Source organism: Scyliorhinus torazame, chromosome 18 (genome assembly GCF_047496885.1).
Source record: "Scyliorhinus torazame isolate Kashiwa2021f chromosome 18, sScyTor2.1, whole genome shotgun sequence".
NCBI classification, from domain to species: domain Eukaryota; kingdom Metazoa; phylum Chordata; class Chondrichthyes; order Carcharhiniformes; family Scyliorhinidae; genus Scyliorhinus; species Scyliorhinus torazame.
This window is the reverse complement of record NC_092724.1, coordinates 39,289,672-39,305,850: the sequence shown is the minus strand read 5'-3', so window position 1 is coordinate 39,305,850 and position 16,179 is coordinate 39,289,672. Positions and strand designations below refer to the sequence as shown.

Genomic DNA, 16,179 nt, shown 5'->3' with positions numbered 1-16,179 from the left:
TGGTCAGTTGAGCTACTCCCTGTTGGTCAGTTGAGCTGCTCCCTGTTGGTCAGTTGAGCTGCTCCCTGTTGCCCAGTTGAGCTGCTCCCTGTTGGTCAGTTGAGCTGCTCCCTGTTGGTCAGTTGAGCTGCTCCCTGTTGCCCAATTGAGCTGTTCCCTGTTGGTCAGTTGAACTGCTCCCTGTTGCCCAGTTGAGCTGCCCCCTGTTGGTCAGTTGAGCTGCTCCCTGTTGGTCAGTTGAGCTGCTCCCTGGTGGTCAGTTGAGCTGCTCCCTGTTGGTCCGTTGAGCTGCTCCCTGTTGGTCCGTTGAGCTGCTCCCTGTTGGTCAGTTGAGCTGCTCCCTGTTGGTCAGTTGAGCTGCTCCCTGTTGGTCAGTTGAGCTACTCCCTGTTGGTCAGTTGAGCTGCTCCCTGTTGGTCAGTTGAGCTGCTCCCTGTTGGTCAGTTGAGCTGCTCCCTGTTGGTCAGTTGAGCTGCTCCCTGTTGGTCAGTTGAGCTGCTCCCTGTTGGCCAGTTGAGCTGCTCCAAGTCGGTCAGTTGAGCTGCTCCCTGTTGGTCAGTTGAGCTGCTCCCTGTTGGTCAGTTGAGCTGCTCCCTGTTGGTCAGTTGAGCTGCTCCCTGTTGGTCAGTTGAGCTGCTCCCTGTTGGTCAGTTGAGCTGCTCCCTGTTGGTCAGTTGAGCTGCTCCCTGTAGGCCAGTTGAGCTGCTCCAAGTCGGTCAGTTGAGCTGCTCCCTGTTGGTCAGTTGAGCTGCTCCCTGTTGGTCAGTTGAGCTGCTCCCTGTTGGTCAGTTGAGCTACTCCCTGTTGGTCAGTTGAGCTGCTCCCTGTTGGTCAGTTGAGTTGCTCCCTGTTGCCCAGTTGAGCTGCTCCCTGTTGGTCAGTTGAGCTGCTCCCTGTTGGTCAGTTGAGCTGCTCCCTGTTGCCCAGTTGAGCTGCTCCCTGTTGGTCAGTTGAGCTACTCCCTGTTGGTCAGTTGAGCTGCTCCCTGTTGGTCAGTTGAGCTGCTCCTTGGTGGTCAGTTGAGCTGCTCCCTGTTGGTCAGTTGAGCTGCTCCCTGTTGGTCAGTTGAGCTGCTCCCTGTTGGTCAGTTGAGCTGCTCCCTGTTGCCCAGTTGAGCTGCTCCCTGTTGGTCAGTTGAACTGCTCCCTGTTGCCCAGTTGAGCTGCCACCTGTTGGTCAGTTGAGCTGCTCCCTGTTGGTCAGTTGAGCTGCTCCCTGGTGGTCAGTTGAGCTGCTCCCTGTTGGTCAGTTGAGCTGCTCCCTGTTGGTCAGTTGAGCTGCTCCCTGTTGGTCAGTTGGGCTGCTCCCTGTTGCCCAGTTGAACTGCTCCCTGTTGGTCAGTTGAGCTACTCCCTGTTGGTCAGTTGAGCTTCTCCCTGTTGGTCAGTTGAGCTGCTCCCTGTTGGTCAGTTGAGCTTCTCCCTGTTGGTCAGTTGAGCTACTCCCCGTTGGCCATTGAGCTACTCCCTGTTGGTCAGTTGAGCTGCTCCCTGTTGGTCAGTTGAGCTGCTCCCTGTTGGTCAGTTGAGCTGCTCCCTGTTGGTCAGTTGAGCTGCTCCCTGTTGGTCAGTTGAGCTTCTCCCTGTTGGTCAGTTGAGCTACTCCCCATTGGCCATTGAGCTACTCCCTGTTGGTCAGTTGAGCTTCTCCCTGTTGGTCAGTTGAGCTGCTCCCTGTTGGTCAGTTGGGCTGCTCCCTGTTGGTCAGTTGAGCTACTCCCCATTGGCCATTGAGCTACTCCCTGTTGGTCAGTTGAGCTACTCCCTGTTGGTCAGTTCAGCTGCTCCCTGTTGGCCAGTTGAGCTGCTCCCTGTTGGTCAGTTGAGCTACTCCTTGTTGGTCAGTTGAGCTGCTCCCTGTTGGTCAGTTGAGCTTCTCCCTGTTGGTCAGTTCAGCTGCTCCCTGTTGGCCAGTTGAGCTGCTCCCTGTTGGTCAGTTGAGCTACTCCTTGTTGGTCAGTTGAGCTGCTCCCTGTTGGTCAGTTGAGCTGCTCCCTGTTGGTCAGTTGGGCTGCTACCTGTTGCCCAGTTGAACTTCTCCCTGTTGGTCAGTTGAGCTACTCCCTGTTGGTCAGTTGAGCTGCTCCCTGTTGGTCAGTTGAGCTGCTCCCTGTTGCCCAGTTGAGCTGCTCCCTGTTGGTCAGTTGAGCTGCTCCCTGTTGGTCAGTTGAGCTGCTCCCTGTTGCCCAGTTGAGCTGCTCCCTGTTGGTCAGTTGAACTGCTCCCTGTTGCCCAGTTGAGCTGCCCCCTGTTGGTCAGTTGAGCTGCTCCCTGTTGGTCAGTTGAGCTGCTCCCTGTTGCCCAGTTGAGCTGCTCCCTGTTGGTCAGTTGAACTGCTCCCTGTTGCCCAGTTGAGCTGCCCCCTGTTGGTCAGTTGAGCTGCTCCCTGTTGGTCAGTTGAGCTGCTCCCTGGTGGTCAGTTGAGCTGCTCCCTGTTGGTCAGTTGAGCTGCTCCCTGTTGGTCAGTTGAGCTGCTCCCTGTTGGTCAGTTGGGCTGCTCCCTGTTGCCCAGTTGAACTGCTCCCTGTTGGTCAGTTGAGCTACTCCCTGTTGGTCAGTTGAGCTGCTCCCTGTTGGTCAGTTGAGCTGCTCCCTGTTGGTCAGTTGAGCTTCTCCCTGTTGGTCAGTTGAGCTACTCCCTATTGGCCATTGAGCTACTCCCTGTTGGTCAGTTGAGCTGCTCCCTGTTGGTCAGTTGAGCTGCTCCCTGTTGGTCAGTTGAGCTGCTCCCTGTTGGTCAGTTGAGCTACTCCCCATTGGCCATTGAGCTACTCCCTGTTGGTCAGTTGAGCTACTCCCTGTTGGTCAGTTCAGCTGCTCCCTGTTGGCCAGTTGAGCTGCTCCCCGTTGGTCAGTTGAGCTACTCCTTGTTGGTCAGTTGAGCTGCTCCCTGTTGGTCAGTTGAGCTGCTCCCTGTTGGTCAGTTGGGCTGCTCCCTGTTGCCCAGTTGAACTTCTCCCTGTTGGTCAGTTGAGCTACTCCCTGTTGGTCAGTTGAGCTGCTCCCTGTTGGTCAGTTGAGCTGCTCCCTGTTGCCCAGTTGAGCTGCTCCCTGTTGGTCAGTTGAGCTGCTTCCTGTTGGCCAGTTGAACTTCTCCCTGTTGACCAGTTGAGCTGCTCCCTGTTGACCAGTTGTGCTGCTCCCTGTTGGCCAGTTGAACTTCTCCCTGTTGACCAGTTGACCTGCTCCCTGTTGGCCAGTTGAACTTCTCCCTTTTGACCAGTTGAGCTGCTCCCTGTTGACCAGTTGTGCTGCTCCCTGTTGGCCAGTTGTGCTGCTCCCCTGTTGGCCAGTTGAACTCCTCCCTGTTGGTCAGTTGAGCTGCTCCCTGTTGGTCAGTTGAACTTCTCCCTGGTGACCAGTTGAACTTCTCCCCTGTTGTCCAGTTGAACTCCTCCCTGTTGGTCAGTTGAGCTGCTCCCTGTTGGTCACTTGAGCTACTCCCTGTTGGTCAGTTGAGCTGCTCCCTGTTGGTCAGTTGAGCTGCTCCCTGTTGGTCATTGAGCTTCTCCCTGTTGGTCAGTTGAGCTACTCCCCGTTGGTCAGTTGAGCTGCTCACTGTTGGTCAGTTGAGCTGCTCCCTGTTGGTCAGTTGAGCTGCTCCCTGTTGGTCAGTTGAGCTGCTCCCTGTTGTTCAGTTGAGCTTCTCCCTGTTGGTCAGTTGAGCTACTCCCCATTGGCCATTGAGCTACTCCCTGTTGGTCAGTTGAGCTGCTCCCTGTTGGTCAGTTGAGCTGCTCCCTGTTGGTCAGTTGAGCTACTCCCCATTGGCCATTGAGCTACTCCCTGTTGGTCAGTTGAGCTACTCCCTGTTGGTCAGTTCAGCTGCTCCCTGTTGGCCAGTTGAGCTGCTCCCTGTTGGTCAGTTGAGCTACTCCTTGTTGGTCAGTTGAGCTGCTCCCTGTTGGTCAGTTGAGCTGCTCCCTGTTGGTCAGTTGGGCTGCTCCCTGTTGCCCAGTTGAACTTCTCCCTGCTGGTCAGTTGAGCTACTCCCTGTTGGTCAGTTGAGCTGCTCCCTGTTGGTCAGTTGAGCTGCTCCCTGTTGCCCAGTTGAGCTGCTCCCTGTTGGTCAGTTGAGCTGCTCCCTGTTGGTCAGTTGAGCTGCTCCCTGTTGCCCAGTTGAGCTGCTCCCTGTTGGTCAGTTGAACTGCTCCCTGTTGCCCAGTTGAGCTGCCCCCTGTTGGTCCGTTGAGCTGCTCCCTGTTGGTCAGTTGAGCTGCTCCCTGTTGGTCAGTTGAGCTGCTCCCTGTTGGTCAGTTGAGCTACTCCCTGTTGGTCAGTTGAGCTGCTCCCTGTTGGTCAGTTGAGCTGCTCCCTGTTGGTCAGTTGAGCTGCTCCCTGTTGGTCAGTTGAGCTGCTCCCTGTTGGTCAGTTGAGGTGCGAGCGGGCAGCAGCAGTTTCAGTCTGACGGGAAGGCTCTGAACACGGTTATGATGAGGGAGTGTCGGTGTGAGTAATCAGCATGATGTAAGGATATGGAAGCATTTCCCAGAAATACAATCCTCTGTCTCAAATCTGGAACGGCAGCAAAATAATTTTAATCCTATATTTTACTAATAAGAGCCTCTAATTAAAGAACCAATCTCTGCAAATATTGCAGATACATCAAAGGGGATAAAAAGGCATGTGTGTGTGTGTGTGTGTATGTGTTTGTTTGTATGTGTATGTCTGTATGTGTGTGTGTGTATGTGTATGTATGTGTGTATGTCTGTGTGTGTATGTGTGTGTGTGTGTGTGTATGTCTGTGTGTGTGTATGTGTGTGTGTGTGTGTATGTGTGTGTTTGTGTGTGTATGTCTGTGTGTGTATGTGTGTGTGTTTGTGTATGTGTGTGTGTGTGTTTATGTGTGTGTATGTGTGTGTGTTTGTGTGTGTATGTCTGTGTATGTGTGTGTGTATGTGTGTGTGTGTGTGTATGTGTGTGTATGTGTGTGTATGTGTGTGTGTGTGTGTATGTCTGTGTGTGTGTCTGTGTGTGTATGTGTGTGTATGTCTGTGTGTGTGTGTGTGTGTGTCTGTGTGTGTGTGTGTGCGTGTGTGTATGTGTGTATGTGCATGCGTGTGCACCTTTTCAACCTATGGTCATTCCAAATAAGCGTTTTACAGTCCGTGAAGTACTTCTGTTATAATGTAGGCAACAAGCTGAGTATGAGAGGGAGAAAGGACTAGAAGCTTCTGTTGATAGGGTTTGATGAGGAGGTGATGGGGGGAAACTCTTGTGGAACTTAGACACCAGTAAGACCACATGGGCTGCTTGGGCCGTTTCCTGTGCTGCACATCCTGTTTCTGGGACCTTGATGTAAATCTGTTCATGTTGGAAGCCTGGGATTTGCTGATTGATTCTCTGTATAAATTTGGTTTGTTCAATTGGGTGTGTTCTATTTCTGCTTGACCAGTTGCTAAGCCCATGCTTCCACTTAATCACAACGTGCAAAAATATTTATTTCCAGTAAGTGTGGCTGGTACACATAACCCAATATGGAGGGTTGAGATAAGGACACTGGATTCATTAAGTGACAGCTGGTTGCTGTGAAGCCACATAGTAGAGGCTAGAGAGGAGAGAGGAAATCAAGCAGCCCAAAGAACCGTCTGCAGTGGAACCAAACTTCCGACTGTAAAGACAAATGAGGAATTGTGCCAGGGCAAATTGTCACAGGTGTCAGTCAGCACTCTGGCCTCTGAATCGGAAGGTTCTGAGTTCAAGTACCACTGCAGGAACACAGAAATCTAGGCTGACACTCTAAGGCAGTACCGAGGGAGTGCTGTGGGAGGCCCTGGGCTGGATTCTCCACCAGCGGTGCTCCGCTTTGCTGGCAGCCCGGGGGTTTCTCGATGGCGTAGAGCTGCCCTACAATGGGAAACCCCATTGACCAGCATCCCGCCGGCGGGGTGAACCTGAAATGTGGCACGGCGGGGCGGAGAATCCAGCACCCTGGGGCGAAATTCTCCGGAAGCGGCGCGATGTCCGCCGACTGGCGCCCAAAACGGCGCCAATCAGACGGGCATCGCGCCGCCCCAAAGGTGCGGGCATCTTTGGGGGCCGAGCCCCAACCTTGAGGGGCTAGGTCGGCGTGGGACGAATTTCCACCCCGCCAGATGGCGGAAAAGGCCTTTGGTGCCCCGCCAGCTGGCGCGGAAATGACATCTTCGGGCGGCACATGCGCGGGAGCGTCAGCGGCCGCTGACAGCTTCCCACGCATGTGCAGTGGAGGGAGTCTCTTCTGCCTCCGCCATGGTGGAGACCGTGGCGGAGGCGGAAGGGAAAGAGTGCCCCCACGGCACAGGCCCGCCCGCGGATCGGTGGGCCCCGATCGTGGGCCAGGCCACCGTGGGGGCACCCCCCGGGGCCAGATCGACGCGCCCCCCCCCAGGGCCCCGAAGCCTGCCCGCGCCGCCTTGTCCCGCCGGTAAGGTAGGTGGTTTAATTTATGCCGGCGAGACAGGCATTTTAGCGCCGGGACTTCGGCCCATCCGGGCCGGAGAATCGCGCGGGGGGGCCCGCCAACCGGCGCGGCACGATTCCCGCCCCCGCCGAATATCCGGTGCCAGAGACTTCGGCAACCAACGGGATTCACGCCAGCCCCCGGCGATTCGCCGACCCGGCGGGGGGTCGGAGAGTCTCGGCCCCTGTTTCTCAAATCCGATATCAAATCAAAACTCCATTTGCCTGCTAAGGTGGACAGAAAAGATCCCATGTTTTTCCTGGTATCCTGGTCAATAATTATTCCTTAGCCAGCATCACTAAAGCAGCTTATATGGCCATTATCAGATTGCTGTCTATGAGTGTTTGCTATGTGCAAGCTGACTGCCCTGTTTTCCTCCATTACAACAGTGAAGAGTGTTGGTCCCCTTGTATAAGACATTGGAGGCCGTCCAGAGTGAAGTGTTATATAAGTTGGATTAACACGGACTGCAACTCGATGCAGTATCACTTGAAAACAGGCTTCCAACGCTGTAGATGGTTCAACACCGCTTTATTGAACTTGCCGAGTAATGTACACAGTTCGCTGTGGGTCTATTAATCTAAGCTTGCTAACCTTGGTCTGGCTTGCCCAGACTTGCTCTGTGCCATGTGTAGTAGGTGCTGACTGTACATTGCACCCTGACTGTTGCTACAGCTTTCACCAGTACGAAGAGGCCGAGCCTTCCTGCTTCGTGTGTTTTATACTGGTAATGCACTCTGTAGTGTCCTGCCTGGTGATTGGTTGTTCTGTATTCTGTGTGGTGATTGGTTCCTGTGTGTGTCCATCACTGCTTGTCTGGATCTCATTGTGAACATGAGTGCATATTATGACATCTCCCCTTTTTAAATAAATTTTGGATGCTTGTGGCTGTGTGCTTGTATTTACATGTGTGACTGTGCAAAATGGTGAGTGAACATATATACATGGGAAGGTGTCTACCGTGCACTACAGAACAAGGTGAACAGAATTTACACAATTAAAGTCTATAAGTCCAGTCTTTGTGGTGGGCGACGGATTCTTGTCGACCGCCTCAGAGGTGGCGGAGTGGACGCCGGCGTCTCGACAGCCGGGATTGCTGCCAGATTGGCGGGCTCGTGGTTTGAAATGTCCGGAGGAGGCATCTTGACATACGGAGGTGTGTGGTCAGGTGGTGGTGGGCAGGCAACTTTGCGCAGTGCCCTTCTGTTGCGCCTGAGAATGGAGCCATCAGCCATGCGAACAATGAAAGACCTGGGGGCAGCCTGTCGTACAACAACAGCTGGGGCTGACCAACCTCCCTCAGGCAGCTTGATGCGAACAACATCTTCTGGAGCCAGCACAGGCAAATCAGTGGCACGAGCATCATACGTGATCTTCTGCTGGTCCCTGAGTCACTGCACCTTTCTTAGCACCGTGAGGTGATCAAGGTCTGGAACGTGGATGGCTGGAGCAGTTGTCCGCAGGTTGCGATTCATGTGTAGTTGAGCCGGAGACAGACCAGTCGACAGAGGGGTTGCCCTGTCTGCCAACAGTGCAAGGTTAAAATCAGATGCAGAGTCTTCAGCCTTGCAGAGCAGCTGCTTGACAATGTGGACCCCTTTTTCCACCTTCCTGTTTGACTGCGGGTAATGGGGACTGGATGTGACATGCTTGAAGTGGTAGGATTGTGCAAAGTTGCACCACTCTTGGCTGTGGAAACATGGACCGATGTTGTTCATCACTGTGAGTGGTATACTGTGCCTGGCAAACGTCTCCTTGCAGGCCTTGATTACTGATTTTGACGTGAGGTCCGACAGCTTCACAACTTCTGGGTAGTTCGAAAAGTAATTGATCAGAAGTACATAGTCACGCCCATTTGCGTGAAAGAGGTCTATTCCCACCCTGCACCACGGAGCGGTCACGAGCTCATGTTGTTGGAGCGTCTCCTTGGGTTGAGATGATTGGAATCTCTGGCATGTGGTGCAATTGAGGACCATGTTGGAGATGTCCTGGCTGATCCCAGGCCAGTAAACTGCCTGGCGAGCTCTGCGTCGGCATTTCTCAACTCCAAGGTGACCCTCATGGATCTGCTTGAGCACCATGGCCTGCATGCTGTGGGGGATAACAATTCGATCCAGCTTCAGAATGATCCCTTCAACAACCGTCAAATCATCCTTGACATTAAAAAACTGGGGGCATTGCCCCTTGCTCCACCCATTTGCGAGGTGGTGCATTACCCTTTGCAGCAGAGGGTCTTTGGCAGTTTCTGCTCGTATCTGGACGACACGTTCATCAGTGGCCGGGAGGTTGCTGGCGCACATCTGCACCTGTGCCTCAATTTGGCGAATGAAGTCTACATGTTCGCGGGGCTTGGTGATGCATCTGGATAGGGCTCCTTGCCCGGTGTGTAGACGAGGTCGAAATCATATCGTCGGAGTCGCAGAAGAATGCACTGTAGCCGGGGCGTCATGTCATTTAAATCCTTCTGGATGATGTGGACTAAGGGTCTGTGGTCTGTTTCCACCGTGAACATTGGCAGACCGTATACGTAATCGTGGAATTTAACGATTCCTGTTAGGAGACCCAGGCACTCCTTTTCAATCTGTGCGTACCTTTGCTCGGTCGGAGTCATGGCCCTGGATGCGTATGCCACTGGAGCCCAGGACGAGGTGTCATCTTTCTGGAGGAGCACCACACCACTGGCTTGCGTCCGTGGATATTTTAGTTTCCTTGGTCGGGTCAAAGAACGCCAGGACTGGGGCCGTGGTGAGCTTTGCCTTGAGCTCCATCCACTCTGCTTGATGTGTTGGTGTCCACTGGAATACTGTGGTCTTTTTTACTGGATGCCGGAGGGCTGTGGTGTGGGATGCCATGTTAGGAATGAATTTTCCCAGAAAATTCACCATCCCCAGGAAGCGTAGTACCGCCTTTTTGTCCTCTGGGGTCTTCATGGCATTGATTGCCATTACTTTGTCGGAATCAGGTTGCACACCCTGCTGGGATATTTGGTCACCCAGAAATTTAATTGATGACAGACCAAATGAGCATTTGGTCCTGTTTAGCTTGAGGCCATTCGCTTGGACCCTTTTAAAGACCTGTTTGAGCCGATCTATATGCTCCTCGGGGGTCGTGGACCAGATTATCACGTCATCTACATAGACTCGCACACCCTCGATGCCCTCCATCATTTACCCCATTATGTGGTGAAAGACTTCGGAGGCTGAAATGATACCAAAAGGCATGCGGTTGTAAAAGTACCTGCCGAGCGGAGTGTTAAACGTGCAGAACTTCCTGCTGGAGTCGTCCAGTTGTATCTGCCAGAAACCACGTGAGGCGTCCAGCTTGGTAAAGAATTTGGCGTGTGCCATCTCAGAGGTTAATTCTTCCATTTCGGGATCGGGTAGTGCTCCCTCATGATGTTGCGATTGAGGTCTTTGGGATCGATACAGATTCGTATTTCGCCTGAGGGCTTCTTCACACAGACCATGGAGCTGACCCAGTTGGTTCCGTGACCCTTGAAATGATGCCCTGGCTTTGGAGCTCTTGCAGCTGCACTTTTAAACGATCCTTTAGAGGAGCCGGCACCCGGCGTGGTGCATGAATGACTGGGGTGGCAGCCGGCTTGAGTAGTAATTTGTAGCGATACGGGAGCGTGCCCATCCCATCGAACACATCGGGATATTGAGTGAGGATGTCGTCTATGTCAGCCTGTAGATTCACATGAGATGAGGCAGTCGGAGGTGCAGAGGACATGGCATGGATTCGCTGTACCAGATTAAGGAGTTTACATGCACAGGCACCGAGCAGGGATGCCTTGTCAGGCCTGACAATCTCAAATCTTAACGTCTTGCCTTGTGGGATACAACTAGATGACACGATCCACTAGCAGCTATGGAATTGCCATTATAATCAAGGAGCTGGCAGGCTGGCGGAAGAATTTTGGGTTGGTCTCGGATGCTGTCGAGGTCTGCCCGGGATATGAGGTTTGCAGACGCACCAGTGTCCAGTTTGAATTGGATTCTGCACTGATTCACTTTAACGACAGCGCGCCATTCACCAGAATCCACACTTAGGATTGAGAGGCACTTTGCATGAGTGGAGGAGACATTCTCGCGTGTGGTGATAATGCCCACCTGATATGGAGACTTGAGGCAGTCATCATGTGGGCCCGTTGGGCTTTCGGGATCGAAACCTGCATGCCTTACTGTATGTAGTGGACAGGTCTGCGTTGGAGCTGGGCTTTTGACTGGTGGAGCGGACCTGCATAAGGCCGCATAATGCCCAGGCTTTCCACATTGTAGACATCGCCTTCCTTTGGCTGGGCATTGCCGCTTTAAATGGGCGGAGCCACAATTTTGGCACGTCATGACACTGACGTCAGTGCGTTCCGTGCGCCTTCGCGCCTGCGCAGTGCGGTCAGCCAACATTCGCACATGTGCAGGAGGGTTTTCGGCCGCATTGTCCTCCCAGTGGTGGTGCGCCTGCGTGGGGCCCCATGGAAAGCCCACGAAACGGCCACTGAAACCCGCGAAACGGCCGCTCTCCTCAATGCTCAGGCCCTGCTGCCTAGCGATGGCCTGTACACTTTCTGCCTCATGGGAAGCTAGTTTTGCCGTTTCTGCCGCCTTGATGTGGGAGTAGCGATTTCTGGAATGTTCATGGACAACGCACGTTTCAATGGCGATCGGGAGGGTCATACGATTGATTTTAAGGAGCTGCTCCCGCAGGGAGTCGGAATGGACCCCGAAAACGATCTGATCCCGAATCATGGAATCAGCAGTCGAGTCATAGTTACATGACTGCGCTAGGATGCGGAGATGAGTCAAAAAGGAGTGAAAAGGTTCGTCCCTACCCTGAAGCCTCTGTTGGAAGATGTACCGTTCAAAGCTCTCATTTAGCTCGACTTCACAGTGGCTGCCGAATTTTTGCAGAATGGTCTGGAACTTTGCTTTACCTTCTCCTTGGGCAAACGTGAGCGAGTTAAAGATGTGGATGGCGTGATCCCCCGCCGTCGACAGGAACAGCACGATTTTCCTGGCATCTGATGCTTCCTCAAGGTCGGATGCCGTGAGGTATGGGAGGAACTTCTGTCTGAAGACCCTCCAGTTGGCGCCGAGGTTGCCGGAGATCCGGAGCTGCGGAGGGGCCTGGATCTTTTCCATACCGCTGGCTGTTTGCTACTTGCTTTCCGTTCGTTTCAGGTTTACTCGAGGTAGGTCTGTTAGAGTTAATAGTTTCCTGGTACCATGATGTGTTACATATGTTGGATTAACACGGACTGCAACTCGATGCAGTATCACTTGAAAACAGGCTTCCAACGCTGTAGATGGTTCAACACTGCTTTATTGAACTTGCCGAGTAATGTACACAGTTCGCTGTGGGTCAACACTCTATTAATCTAAGCTTGCTAACCTTGGTCTGGCTTGCCCAGACTTGCTCTGTGCCATGTGTAGTAGGTGCTGACTGTACATTGCACCCTGACTGTTTCTACAGCTATCACCAGTACGAAGAGGCCGAGCCTTCCTGCCTCGTGTGTTTTATACTGGTAATGTACCCTGTAGTGTCCTGCCTGGTGATTGGTTGTTCTGTATTCTGTGTGGTGATTGGTTCCTGTGTGTGTCCATCACTGCCTGTCTGGATCTCATTATGAACATGAGTGCATATTATGCCACAGAGAAGGTTCACTTGGTGGATCCCGGGTATGGAGGGATTTTTTTATGAGGAGAGGTTGAGTAGGCTGGGCCTGTGCTCATTGGAGTTTAGAAGAATGAGAGGCGATCTTATTGAGACATATAGGGGATTGACAAGATAGACGGTGAGAGGATGTTTCCTCTTGTGGGAGAGTCTAGGACCAGAGGGCATAATCTCAGAGTAAGGGGTCAGCCATTTAAGACAGAATTTCTTCTCTCAGAGGGTAGTCTTTATCGCAGAGCTGTGGAAATAGTAAGGAAATCCAGGGTTAGGGGGATAAGGTGGGAAAGTGGAGTTGAGGATTATGTCAGATCAGCCATGATCTCATTGAATGGTGGAGCAGACTCGATGGGCTGAATGGCCTACTTCTGCCCCTACATCTTATAAGAGCAACTACACTTCAAAAAGGACTTCACGGGCTTTAACATGTTATGGAGCGTCCTGAGGTCATGAAAGTCATATAAATGCAAGTTCTTTCTTCCATAAACCAAAGATATAAAATCACGTGCACAGCTGGGGCTTTGTTATATTTATATCTGCAACTGGGAAAAGATTCCAGTGCAGACACAATAGTTCGAAAGGTTTTTTTCGTACACTTGCTATCAGTGTTCATGCTGTCTAACTTGAGGGTGGGAAATGGGGAGTAGCGGGTGTGGTTCTGCGATCCTCGGTGAGCTACTCTAAGGGCGTGAATTAACTAAATGGCAACAAAGTCCCATAGCGAGCATGTTTAGCCTCGTGTTTCCTGGTGCTTACAGTGCCAAGAAACACAAGGTTAGAAAATTGTATTTGATAAGGGGCTTCAACGGCAGGCTGAAGCCGTACATAGCCCCATTTAGTACAGTGATGGGCCCTGCTCGCTGGAACTTCCTAGTGTAGCGAAAGATTGAATGCTGTCATGAGAATGTCGCTTCAAGAAATGTTTGGCTGCTCATATTACTGCAGTGATGTCAGAGTGTGGGTGGAGCTGGGCTGTCTATCAGTTTTTTACTTTTGTTTTAGGCTGTTTGCTGCAGGGTGTGTTTTAGTTTTGTTTTCAGTGTTGGAGCTGAAGCCAGACAGAGCAGGTGTACTGTTGATCTCTCTGCCATGAAAAGACTATCTCTTGATCATTTGGTGAATTCAGAATTATAAATGTTCTCAGTAGTGAATGTAAACCTAATGTGCTTCTGTTAAAAGGTGCTTCTTTTGTCTTTTGGATGTTGTTTGGGAAGCTATTAAGGATTACTTAGTGTTGTATTCTTTGGGGGTTGTATTTGATTTGACGGTTGCTAAGATGTTCACTGTATGTTTTAAAAAGGTTAACTTGAGTTCATAGAATAAACATTGTTTTGCTTTAATAAATACTTTTCCATTTCTGTTGTACCACACCTACATTAAATCACGCCCTACTGAATTACTCATGATTGACACTTTACAGTTAACTTCACTTAAATGTGTGAGGAACCGTCATTGCACTCTTTCCCCTTGGTTTTTGTGGCCATTAGCACCCGGTTTCCCTGGGTTTCTGAGGAAAGGCATCATCACCCTCATCTACAAGCAGAAGGGGGAAAGGGAAGAAATTCGAAATTGGTGACCCATTTCACTGTTGAATGTGGATTATAAAATTCTAGCCAAGGTCATCGCCAATCGGGTCAGTTCTGCTCTGGAGTCGGTCATTCGCCCTGACAAGACCTGTACTGTACCTGGCAGGAAGATCTCTGATAGCCCCGTGCTACTCGGGGATACGATCGCCTACATGCAGGACAGGAAGGCGAACACCTGCCTCATCAGCCTTGACCAGGAGAAGGCTTTTGACAGAATATGACACCTACATGAAGGATGTGCTCTCCAAAATGGGGTTTGGGGAGGGAATTCGCAATTGGATCAAACTGCTCTACACAAACATCTATAGCGCAGTCTCGATCAATGGGTGGGAATCAGAAAAGTTTCAGATCAAATCTGGAGTCAGGCAGGGCTGCCCTCTCTCCTCGGCCCTGTTTGTGTGCTGCATAGAACCCTTTGCCGAGTCCATCAGGAAGGATCCGGGTATAAGAAAAGTGGCGATCCCAGGCAGCGGAGGCGCGCAAGTTAAGGCCTCCCTGTACATGGACGAGGTCGCCGTCTTCTGCTCGGATCCCGCGTCTGTACGCAGGCTGTTGAATGCCTGCGATCAGTTTGAACTAGCCTCGGGAGCCAAGGTAAACCGCGGCAAGAGCGAGGCCATGTTCTTTGGGAACAGGGCCGACCGGTCCTTTGTTCCCTTCACTGTCAGGTCAGATTACCTGAAGATACTGGGGATATGGTTCGGATCGGCTGGGGCGTGCATCAAAAACTGGGAGGACCGCATTGCCAAGGTAAGACAGAAACTGGGCTGGTGGGAGCAACGCTCCCTCTCCATTGTGGGCAAATCCCTGGTCATCAGGTGTGAGGAACTCTCAGTGTTGCTGCACGTAGCGCAGGTCTGGCCCATTAGCCGACCCTACGCCGCAGCAGTCACCCGGGCCATCTTCAAATTCATCTGGAGATCCAAGATGGACCGTGTCCAAAGGGACACCATGTACAAAGCCCTGGATAAGGGAGGGAGAAACGTACCCAACGTCTCCCTCATCCTGATGGCCACCTTTGTGTGCAGCTGCATCAAGCTGTGTGTGGACCCCCGGTATGCAAACACCAAGTGTCACTACATACTGAGGTTCTATCTGTCTCCGGTGTTACGAAGGATGGGCCTGGCCTCATTGCTGTGGAACGCTCCAAGTAGTTGGACCATGCCGTACCACCTGTCCCTTGTGGAAAAGTTTTTGAAGAAAAACTCCTTTGACCACAAGGCAATGAAGCAGTGGTCAGCACGTAATGTCCTCGAGGCCCTCAGGGAAAAGGAGACTGTGGAGGATGTTGGACGGTTCCCTAAGCAGACTGTCAGAGTCATCTGTTAGAAGGCCTCATCACCAGAACTTACAAACAAGCACCAAGACCTAGCTTGGCTGGTGGTGAGAAGGGCCCTCCCCGTCAGATACTTCATGTACACCCGAAGGCTCAGCACCGTTTCACGCTGCCCTCGGAGTGGCTGTGGGGGAGATGAGATGGTCACCCACCTCCTTGTGGAATGTGCCTTTGCAAAGAAGGTCTGGAGAAAGATGCAGTGGTATTTGTCAAGGTTCATCCCGAGCAGCTCTGTGACACAGGACTCCGTGCTCTACGGACTGTTTCCAGGGACACACACTGAAACAAACATCAACTGCTGCTGGAAGGTCATCAACTCGGTGAAAGACGCTCTTTGGTCTGCCCGAAACTTGCCGATCTTCCAGTGCAAAGAACTGTCCTCGACCGAGTGTTGCAGACTGGCACATTCCAAGGTCCAGGACTACGTGCTGAGGGACGCACTCCAGCTTGGGGCAGCTGCCACCAAGACGCAACGGGGAAAGGTCACTGTAAGGTCATGCCAGCAAATGTACACCGAGGGACGGGTAACAGTGTAAACCCCCCTCGGTCTGGGTCATCAACACTCCAATGTGTAAAAGAAACATGACAATGTAAATATTTAAGAAAGAATTGTAACGTAAAGAGGGATATTTATCATAGAATTTACAGTGCAGAAGGAGGCCATTCGGCCCATCGAGTCTGCACCGGCTCTTGGAAAGAGCACCCTACCCAAGGTCAACACCTCCACCCTATCCCCATAACCCAGTAACCCCACCCAACACTAAGGGCAATTTTGGACACTAAGGGCAATTTATCATGGCCAATTCACCTAACCTGCACATCTTTGGACTGTGGGAGGAAATCGGAGCACCCGGAGGAAACCCACGCACACACGGGGAGGACGTGCAGACTCCGCACAGACAGCGACCCAAGCCGGAATCAAACCTGGGAGCTGGAGCTGTGAAGCAATTGTGCTATCCACAATGCCACCGTGCTGCCCAGTGTGGGTAATCTGTGGGTAATGTCATCCCAATTGAATGGAAGAAAGTCAAGGGAATGTGTAACTCTGATGAAAGTGTACAGTCAAGACAATTCAAAATGTTCTGTAATGTTTATTATAGATTTTATGAATAAAGTATATTTTTTGTTTAAAAAAAAAAATCATCT

The 16,179-nt window shown here is 51.9% G+C and overlaps 1 protein-coding gene across 1 annotated transcript in view; it reads left to right on the top strand.

Annotated features, from left to right (window-relative positions):
• Positions 1-16,179, top strand: part of LOC140395143 (dedicator of cytokinesis protein 7-like) — a 353,436-nt gene that overhangs the window by 232,745 nt on the left and 104,512 nt on the right. The gene's annotated exons all lie outside the window — the stretch shown is intronic.